The sequence below is a fragment of the Gymnoscopelus microlampas genome (genome assembly GCF_963454915.1).
Source record: "Gymnoscopelus microlampas genome assembly, chromosome: 9".
NCBI classification, from domain to species: Eukaryota; Metazoa; Chordata; class Actinopteri; order Myctophiformes; family Myctophidae; genus Gymnoscopelus; species Gymnoscopelus microlampas.
This window is the reverse complement of record NC_139946.1, coordinates 20,629,957-20,637,812: the sequence shown is the minus strand read 5'-3', so window position 1 is coordinate 20,637,812 and position 7,856 is coordinate 20,629,957.

Here is a 7,856-nt window from a genome sequence, read left to right as displayed (position 1 = left end):
CAGATGCCACATAGTCGGAGAAAAGGTCTGTCGGATTAACGCATGCCTCCCCCGAGGAGCGCTGGCCCGTTACCTAGGTAACTTGTGATACCGCCGGTCCGATCGGTCTGACTGATTGGGAGGGCGTCCACGAGGGGCAGCAGCGGTAGCCTCTGTCCATATAACGGACGTGATGAGCTCACCGCCTCGGAGGACGTGCCTGTCTCCATGGGAACGGGAGGCGTCGTCACTCAGGGCGACGTGACAGCAGAACCCTTTCTCGGTTTTGTTGTTACCCGGAACGATACTTTCATCCCCACCGGGGAGTGTCGAAGGGGTAACACCGGGGTCCTCCGACCCGTCAACTTCCGCCTCTTGACATCTGCCATCTTAGGGAGGTCGACTGGGGCGGACCTTTTGTGCGGTGTTGTTGTTGTTACACGGAACAAAACTTCCGTCCCACTAGGGGAGTCTCGGTGGTGTAACACCGGGGCCTCCTGGAAAGAACACTTCCGCCTTTCCTCGTCCGCCATTTTGGGGAGGTTGAGGGAGGCCACCATTTTAGCCCTCGACCGTCCTACAGATGAGCTTTGTAGCCATCTGCCGGACGGAAGAGGGAACTGCAGTGGCGCAGTTAGAAATGTTTTATTCACAGAGGGCCCCTGTTTCACGTTCTGAAAACAACACTGTAGAGACATTTGATTCATAGCAGAAGGTTTTACTACCTACGTTTGATTCATCATGTTCATGGCACGCACAGGACCTGTCCCTACAGTGTTCGGAATGCCGTCACTGAGGGCTCATAGCAGAGTTTTGAGGACAGGGCACCCCATTTGCTTCGGGGTACGATCTGCCTCGAACATTCGTATGAGAAGAAATGAGCATTTGTGATTTCGGCAATAGATTTATTCCACACACACAATGCACATTTGATATACACACATCAGACTCAAAGGACACCGTGGCAACCGTATTGTCTTTAGCGTCTCTTTTAGTCTCTGTGTACCCGTGGAGCCGCCCGTGGCCCTGTCCGTCGGGGCAAGAAAAGCGCCAGTTCTGTTCCCCAAGTGGGGAGCTGACCCCGCATGATGCCGGCCAAGTGGCCGTGACGGGATCAGCCAAAAGCTGTCACTTACCCCTCCCTCTGCGGCTAGCCCCATTGTCCTTACGTGGAGGCTTAGTCGGAGGGGGGGTTTGTGGGTCCTTGCGCTTTCTTATGTCTCCCACACCTAGAGAACAGCAGGGACGCTCCCAGGAGCTGGTTCTCACGGAGGAAGACCTGGACGCGCCTCGCCTGCGTCCAGTGGCTGCGGTGGCGAGGAGACCTGCGGCTGCCCCCTGCCGCTCCTCTGCCTGCGTTCTACCGATCAGGTCCGCGGTGGTGTAGAACAGGTTGTGGGCCTGGAGTGGAAGGGCGAGAAGTCCTGTAGACACGTTCGCCCCTGATGCTATGGCCAGGTCCAGCCATTGGGCCCTTTCTAAGTCCGCAGTAAGGGCCATGGCCCGACCGGTCCACATTAGACTCTGGCAGGTGGAGCCCATTGCGAGGCTAGCGTCAGGGTGAGCGCCGCCGCTGCTGCTGGAGGCCGCCAGCCCTCTGGCTCTTTTAAGGCGGCACTCCAGCTGATGAACCGTGAAGTCATCGCAGGGCTTACACGCGTCCTCGTCTTCTGGGTTGTGCTGGGCGAGCCACGCATGGTTGGGTTCCAGGCACAGGATGCATAGACGGTGGCGATCGTCCGCTGCTACAGGTAGGCCGCAGCCTACTAGGCCGCAGACACGAGGCGCCTCCATCTTCTCCTCTTTGTTAGGCATGAGGTTTGAGACAAAGGCTAGCTAGCACTAGCCTAGCTTTAGCTGTTAGCCCTTAAGCGGCCTGCTAGCCTGGCTAACAGCATAGCTTCGAAAGCTTGCCTCGTGGCAGAAATTTGAGAGGATAGGAAAAGGTAACGCGGGAGCGTTATTTAACCAAGATAAAACCTATTTAAACGAATCGCCCGTAGACTGGCACTGGGTGCCCTCGCTTTGGGTTTTGCTGGAATTCGAAGAGTTTTGTCATGGTTGCTAGTTGTGTGTTGCTTCAGGACTCGTTTGCAGAGTGAAGGAAGAGGACAAACCTAGTGACGCAGGGGGTTTTATAACCCAACCGTTTCCGGTTTGCGTCACAGAACCCTAGCCAATCGAAGATTGTATCCGGGAGTTCATGTGTTGTGCTCTGTGCATCGCTAGATAGCGATGATATCCCATAAGTAAGTATCTTACGAGGAACGACATAAAACTCTGATTGTTGGAATAGCCACCAATGTTTTAATCAATGTAATCCAGCATTATGAAAACCCTCCTCCAGTCAGTAAAACAGTCGATACAACAAAAAGGTCATACTGGATGTGATCGAGCAGGTAGTGGGGGAATAATTAAGTGCACAAAAGGAAAAAAGAAATTAATTGAACTTGCAAAATGTCACCGGTGTCATTTTGTATTCTCTGTCAAGTCATTATTTTTCATTACAAAATGCTGCAGGGTCCTTATTGAACATAGACTACAAATGTAAGTACAGTTCCTCTCTCTTGAGTATAAGGTTGTTTTAAAGGCTGCACATGTGTGACATAATAGACCATATGTTGGGTTCTGTTGTTGTTATCGTACAAAGTGAATTATTGATGGTGGTATTCATGGAAGTTTAGGGCCAGGTCAAGTTATCACGTGTGTGTGTGTGTGTGTGTGTGTGTGTGTGTGTGTGTGTGTGTGTGTGTGTGTGTGTGTGTGTGTGTGTGTGTGTGTGTGTGTGTGTGTGTGTGTGTGTGTGTGTGTGTGTGTTATGAGGAATCCATTTGATGTAATGTAAAGTCTTAGTTATGTACTGTATATTCACTTCCTGTGTATTCAGATACAAACTGAAATACTCTGTGTTAACTTCAGTATCTAAACATGGACCCTTACAGAAATCAAGTCACTGAATTTGAATTAACACTGAGGTTGTTATGTAAGTTGTTGTTGACGATGATGATAGTGAAATCTATTATCTGGAGGGGGGGGGGGTGTGTGTGTGTGTGTGTGTGTGTGTGTGTGTGTGTGTGTGTGTGTGTGTGTGTGTGTGTGTGTGTGTGTGTGTGTGTGTGTGTGTGTGTGTGTGTGTGTGTGTGTGTGTGTGTGTGTGTGTGTGTGTGTGTGTGAGTGTGTGAGAGTGAGTGAGTGACTGTGTGGCGTGACTGTGCGTGTGGCGGGGGGGGGGTACTATATAATGTATGTACACTAACAATGCACACATAGTGCTACAGCAACCCTCCATAATGCTCTAGTACAACTTCCTCAGATGTCAAAGGACACAAACCCACGCACACACGCGTGCATACACACACACACACACACACACACACACACACACACACACACACACACACACACATCTGGAGCTTCAGTCACATTCCAAACCGAATTGTGTGCATGCACGCATGCACACACGCATGCCTGCTCCTGACATAGGCCACATTGGGGGACAAAATCTGTCAGGTTATGTTAGGGTAAAGGGGCTTGGTTGCTTGGGACTTCCACAGTATTGTGGGTGTAACTCGAATGAAACTGCATGTGTGTAACGCGCCCCTCACCCCTACCTGCCCCCCCCCCTTTCCTTCATAACGGTATGACTCACCGGCACTCAGGCTTTAAACACACTGACATCTATAATGGTGCATGTGTGTATGTGTATGTGTGTGTGTGTGTGTGTGAACATTTCTGATCTTATATAAATTTGCAGATGGAACTTTCCCAGGGTCACAGTGGGAAAGCACGGCGAGATAATGACAAACAGTCCGTATACTGTATGTCTCCTAGAAGTAGAGCACTGTGTCAACGCATATGACAGCCCTGTGCAGGAAGTAGGTCAGTGTGCTAGTAAGTGCAACAGGAAAAGGTCATGTGATACGTGTTAAATAGGGTGTTCATGTGTGCTGACATGTGTCTGTTACTGTACATCACATATACTCTCCATTGCTTGTGCTCGTTTCTTGAAACAGTGTTAACATTGTCGAAGCTCCAGGTCAGTGATTCCCAACCAGTGGGCCCTCAAGTAATAAGCACAACACTAAGATATTAATGCTAATATAATAATTCTTAAAGACATTTTTACATTTCTTTAAAACCTTTAAAAATGAGTTTTCATTGTGATGTATGAACTTATAGGGATAAGGATATATAGGATGATATAGGAACTTGAAGGGATAGTTCACCCCCAAAATAACTTTTTACCAGGTGCTCGAAGAGCGCCTGAGTCTACAGAGAGACTCTGACATCGTCAGCCGCAACACCTAAGAGACACCTAAGCGACACCTATTTGTCATTGGCTGTCCTGGCTGTCCTTCACTCCTTTGAGCCAATGGCGACACGAATGGGGAGACGGCCCGCCCCCCGCAGTGACCGCCCTCCGCTCCCCTCATTCACACTGCAACAGTTGTTGCAGACAGTGCAAGTTTTACTGCAGCCTCAAGCAGGAGGGTTAGCCTAAATGCTAGCGTGCTTCATTAGACCTAGTTTGGCTATTAACTTATTATGTTCACACTGACTTCAATCTTTGCTATTGTTGGGAAGACCCGTGTGGTGTCTAAAAATGTTGCCACCACTTATATATCATCATCATCATCATCTATTTAAAGTCCGCTTTCCAGGCTCCGCTGGGTTGGACTGGGTTCTCGCTATGGCTTTCTTCCACCGGGAACGGTCCATGGCCGTCTCGTGATTTATGCCGAGTGCTTTCATGTCAGCTAACACGGTCATCTGCCAGGTCTTCTTAGGCCGGCCACTGGGTCTTGTCCCCTCCAAGTTGATCGACATTACTTTCTTCACCCAATCATTCTCCTCCTTCCTTACAACGTGTCCGTACCATCGCAGTCTGCCTCTCCTCACCACATCCACTATGGCCTCCACTCCCATCTTCTGTCTCAGCTCTGCGCTGGTCTTTCTCCCCCTCAGTGACACACCGCACATCCATCTGATCATCCTCATCTCTGCTCTGTTCAGCTTCTCTTCATGCTCCACCCTCAGGGCCCATGTCTCACTTCCATACGTCATGCCACTTCTGACGCAGGCTGAGTACACTTGCCCTTTCATCTTCAGGGATGGGGCCTTGGATGTTAGGAAGGGCTTAAGTTCCCTGAACTTCTTCCATCCACTTCTCACCCTTGTGGTCACCGCTAGGTCCACCCCCCCATCAGCGTTAAGCATGTGTCCCAGGTAGCAGAAACTGTCCACCACCTCATATGTCTCCCCGTCTACTACAAGCCCCTCTTGCTCGGCTGCATCTGCCTGTGCGACTTCTCCCCTGCACCACTGTCATGACTTAAACTAAAGTCAGACAAAGAGGAGACCACACATGACTTCAGTTTCAATAATAAGTATATTTATTTAGAAAAGTAGCAAATAAAGTAATAGGAATCAACTTAATAAAGTATAGGTTATCAGTGATGTGTGCAAGTGTATGAATGTGTATGAGAAAACAAATCAAAACAACCAAACAACTCAAAGAATCTAACTCAAGCAAAGCAACCAAACCAAGGGGAAGAGAGAGACAGAGTGAAGGCTCATGCCCCATTATATAGGGTGAGCAATCACCCCACACAGGTGTGCAGGATTCCCCACTAATGAGGGGAGCCCAAGGAACTCAGACACAGATCTAAGGCCAAGGGGCCGTCACATCCCCCTCACCAAGAATGAGGTCCACCTCATACATTGAAAACAACCAACTACAAATACTACAATCTTCTCTTTTCTTTTCTTTTTTTTTTCTTTTTTTCAGGATGAGCTTTTATATACTATTTTCAGGTCTAATCCCCCACATCAAAACCATGAGAAGCCCACATTCTAAACAAGGGATCCTCTCTCTCTATCTCCTGGAGGAAATAACCCTGCCCAACTTTCCTCACCTGAGACCAAGACAAAACTAAGTCATACAAGTCTTTCAGAGACTGGTCTTCTCGCTGTGCTTTCACCAGTTCTGAACGCGAAACATAAAGATAATTTGGCAAAGTAAACATGTTCACCTCTGACACTGCAAGGCTATCCTCCAGAACCGCCGACAGTGCCTGTGTCACCACACAAACAGAAGACACATGGTTCTCTGCCTCAGAGAGACATGGCTGCTCTGTGTCCTCTGCCTGATCTGGCTCAGGGTCCTCTGGAAGTTCTAGACATGAAACACAGGTCTTTATATCATTTGCCCAAATACAGGAACCTGCCAAGTCATTTCCCAAAATGATATCAATTCCGTCAACTGGCAGTTCGGGGCGAACACCAATCTTCACATCTCCCTGCACCAGATCACAGGACAGAAACATTTTATGCACCGGCACCAACAGAGTTTGCAGGCCCATCCCTCTGACTGGAATGCAGACCCCAGTATCCGAACCTGGAGAAAAAGGCAGTGCTGCCTCTCTTACGAAACTTTGTAAAGATCCTGAGTCCCGCAATATTCTGACTGGAACCTCCTTTTCACTCCCAATTAACTTTGCCACCCCATCAGACATGAATGGAGCATACCCCAACTCAATCTCTGAAATGTCTATTGGCTTGACATGCATTTGAAACGGAGCCACCAGTTCTGCTTCCTCCCCAACAATGGGATTATGAATGGATGCAGCCAAACCAACTGACTTCACATATGAACTTTTCTCTTTTAGCACAGGACATTCTTTTAACCAATGTCCCTTTTCATGGCAATAATGGCATTGGTCTGAGTTACTTCTACCATCAACCTGGCGTTCCAACTGATGCACTGCAGAATTGGGTTTCTGGAATTTCTCCACATTTCGATCCCCAAAGATACGCTTATGTGTTAAAACATATTCGTCCGCCAACACTGCAGCCTCACTGGGACATTTGACTTTGCGTTCATTAATGTAGGTTGCAATATAATCAGGAACCGATAGCTTTAACTGTTCCAGAACTACCAAATCACCTAAGTCCTCCAAAGTTTTTACTCCAGATGAGGAACACCAACGGTTAAAATTTGACAACAAATCCCTTGTAAATTCCACATGTGTCTGTCCCCCATTTTTACGCCCTTCTCTGAAACGTTGGCGATATGCCTCAGGAACTAACTCATAGGCCTTCAATACAGCTGCCTTTACCTTGTTGTAGTCTTTGCAATCCTCTACAGACAGGGCCGAGTAAGCCTCTTGTGCTTTACCCGTAAAGACACACTGCAACATTAGAGTTTGTTCCTGCTCAGGCCAGCTTCTGGAAACAGACACACGTTCAAACATACAAAAAAATGTGTCCACATCCTTTTCATTGAACTTAGGCATTAACTTTAAGTTACTTCCAACATTGAACCGAGAACCAGAGGATCCCTCGCTTAAAGCAGTTGCAGACATTTTCCCTTCTTTTATCAATCCTATTTTTTGCAGTTCCAAATCCAGTCTCATTTGTTCTTTTTTGTATTTCATTTTTTCCATGTCCTTCTCATGTTCCATTTTTAACATTACCATTTTTTCCATGTCCTTCTCATGTTCCATTTTTAACATTAACAGCGCCTTCTGTTGTTCAAATGTTAGCCCAGCCATCTCACTTTCACCACCCTTACTTCCCTCCTTCACCAGTACCCCAGAATCTTCCAGGTTAGCCCGTATGATACTTTTAATGGTTTCTTTTGTACGCTTGGTGTCAATGTCTATAGAATAATGTTGAGCAATATTATTCAATTGGTCCTTAGTAAAGTGATCCAGTAACTCCTCAGATGGAGACTTAAAAAACTCTTCTACACTGGCAGCCATACCAAACCAAAGAAAATAACAAAAAAATCAGACTTGAGGCAAACTTCATAACCAAACTAGTGGCTCCAAATACCAGTTCTCCCTTTCCCCCCTCTTCGTACAGATACTTGCGGG